The sequence below is a fragment of the Larus michahellis genome, chromosome W (assembly GCF_964199755.1).
Source record: "Larus michahellis chromosome W, bLarMic1.1, whole genome shotgun sequence".
Taxonomy (NCBI): Eukaryota; Metazoa; Chordata; class Aves; order Charadriiformes; family Laridae; genus Larus; species Larus michahellis.
Window position 1 is genome coordinate 14,886,375 of NC_133929.1, and position 3,109 is coordinate 14,889,483.

Here is a 3,109-nt window from a genome sequence, read left to right on the forward strand (position 1 = left end):
AGGTGGATTGAAAACTGGCTGAACTGCTGGGTTCAAGGGGTTGTGATCAGTGGCATAAAGTCTAGCTGGAGACCAGTCACTGGTGGTGTACTCTAGGGTTTGGTCCTGCCGCCAGTGCTGTTGAATATCTTCATTAATGACTTGGACAGTGGGGCAGTGCTGCCTCAGAAAGTTCACAGATGTCACAAAACCAGGAGGAATGGCTGATGCACCAGATGGTTGTGGTGCCATTCAGAGGGACCTCAACAGTCTGGAGAAATGGGCCAACAGGAATCTCATGAAGGTCAACAAAGGGAAATGTGAAGTTAGGCACCTGGGAAGGAATAAACCCATATGCCAGTGTGGGCTGTGGCCAACCATCTGGAAAGCAGCTTGGCAGAGAAGGACCTGGAAGTCACAGAATCGCACAGAATGGTTCGGGTTGGAAGGGACCTTAAAGATCATCTAGTTCCAACCCCCCTGCCCTGGGCAGGGACATCTCCCACTAGACCAGGCTGCTCAAACCCTCATCCAGCCTGGCCTTGAACACCCTCAGGGATGGGGCATCCACAACTTCCCTGGGCAACCTGTTCCAGTGTCTCACCACCCTCAGACTAAAGAATTTCTTCCTAATATCTAATCTAAATTTCTCCTCTTTCAGTTTAAAACCGTTACCCCTCATCCTATTGCTACACTCCCTCATAAAGAATCCTTCTCCACCTTTCCTGTAGGCCCCCTTCAGGTACTGGAAGGCTGCTATAAGGTCTCCCCAGAACCTTCTCTTCTCCAGGCTGAACAACCCCAACTCTCTCAGCCTGCCTTCATAGGAGAGGTGCTCCAGCCCTCTGATTATCTTTGTGGCCCTCCTCTGGACCCGTTCCAACAGGTCCATGTCCTTCTTATGTTGGGGGCTCCAGAGCCGGATGCAGTACTCCAGGTGGGGTCTCACCAGAGCGGAGTAGAGGGGCAGAATCACCTCCCTCGACCTGCTGGCCACGCTTCTTTTGATGCAGCCCAGGATGCGGTTGGCTTTCTGGGCTGTGAGCTCACACTGCCGGCTCATGTTGAGCTTCTCATCCACCAACACCCCCAAATCCTTCTCCTCAGGGCTGCTCTCAATCCATTCTCTGCTCAGTTTATTGTTTCTAAACGTGGAGTTAAAACCATCGCCTTGTTATCTTGTGCGGTGGTATTTTGCTATGTTATTGGGTCTTTTGTAATCTTTCCAGTTTTTGTCACTTACGTAATGGCATCTCGCAGATCACCGCGGTCGGACTTGCCGCGGTCAGACTCCCCTCTGTTGGGTATTGTGCATAATTACACCTTGGGTTATATTACGGGCCATTTAGCATGGGGAGGGGGAATGTCTCCTGAGGATTTGTATGTTCCGGTGGTGTCAATAACAACAGTTTTTGAAAGTTCAGAATACCCTTGGAATGTTTTGATCATCGTGCTTCTGTTGTTAATTTTTGCAGGCTTGTTCTTGTCATTGGCTGGATCTGCGGTACAGGCAAACATCTAGTGCAGACCCCGCCGGCTCCTACGACACTCAGACCCTGCCGCCCCTACGACAGGCATGCATCCGATCATCCGATCCAGACTGTCGGCTTAGATCCCACCGGCTCCTACGACAGGCACTGCACGGCATTGCGCCTGTGCAGACCCCGCTGGCCCCCGTGACAGACATCGCACCTGTGCAGACCCCGCCGGTCCCCGTGACACATAGTGCATCTGTGCAGATCCTGCCAGCCACCACAACAGGCATCGTGCCTGTGGAGACCCCGCAGACCTCCATGACAAGCATCATGCCTGTGCAGACCCTGCTGGCCCCTGTGACAGACACTGATCCTATCCAGACCCCACTGGCTCCCACGACAGGGCCCACAGCTGCAATGAGTACTAAACCTACTCCGACCTCGGTGATGGATGATGCAGCTGACCTACAGACTCGATCAGTGCCAGTATCAGTCAACCCCGTACATAAGAGGAAACGTGCAGTAGCACCAGATAGCGACAGTCGACCAGGGACATCAGGCAATGCAGTAACGGAGGAAACTACTCGATCATTATCCCTAAGGGAGCTGTGAGACGTACGTAAGGATTACAGCCGTCAGGAAGGCGAGCAAGTGGTTACTTGGCTGCTCCAATGCTGGGATACTGGAGCCGATAGTTTGGACTTAGATGGTAGAGAAGCCAAGTGTCTGGGACCATTGGCTAGAGAATCGGGTATTGACAGGGCTCTTGGAAGACCACCACCACAATCCCTCACCCTCTGGAGGCGACTCCTGTTAAGCGTGAGGAGCAGGTATCTCTATAGGGGCGATATCATGTATCGCCCATCCAAGTGGACAACTATTGAGAGAGGTGTTAAGAATCTGAGGGAAATAGCTGTGCGGGAGATGATTTTCAGCAATTCGGACAACCTGCAGACACCATTAGATCCAGATGCACTCAAAATTACCGGACCCATTTGGCGCAAGTGGGTACTGAGTGCACCAGCGGCATATGCTAATGTATTGGCATTATTTTGCCGGAGAGATGATGAGGCACCGACAGTGGATGATATGGATGGTTGAATGCAGCGTTATGCACATAATCTTCTTTCCACCCCACAGGCCGGTGTCTCGGTGCTGAAGAAATCATTTGGCAAGGCCAGTGTCTCAGTTCGGGAAAAACGCTTCCCTACTAAACCCATTTGAGAGAAACAATACACACCACGACACATCCTACGGGCTACCCTGTGTGATCAGGGAGAAAACATGAGGAATTGGGATGGAAAACCTACTTCGGCTTTACAGACACGTGTACGTCAGTTGCGGAATAAAACACCCCCAAGGGGGGATTCTTCCAGGAGACGTGCTGCTCCAGTTTCCAGTGAACAGTCCCCCAGAAGACACAGATGGGCTTCAGAGCCTGATTTACAACATGTGACCGTCAAGGATGGAAGTGAGGGGCCTTCTAGTCGAAAGTAGGGGGGTCCTGCCTCCAGCCAGGAGGAGAGGGATAATTGAGTTTACTGGTCTGTGTGGATTTGATGGCCTGGCACATCAGAACCACAAAAGTATAGGGCCTTGGCGGACACTGGTGCACAGTGCACCCTAATGCCATCAAATCATAGAGGGGAAGAATC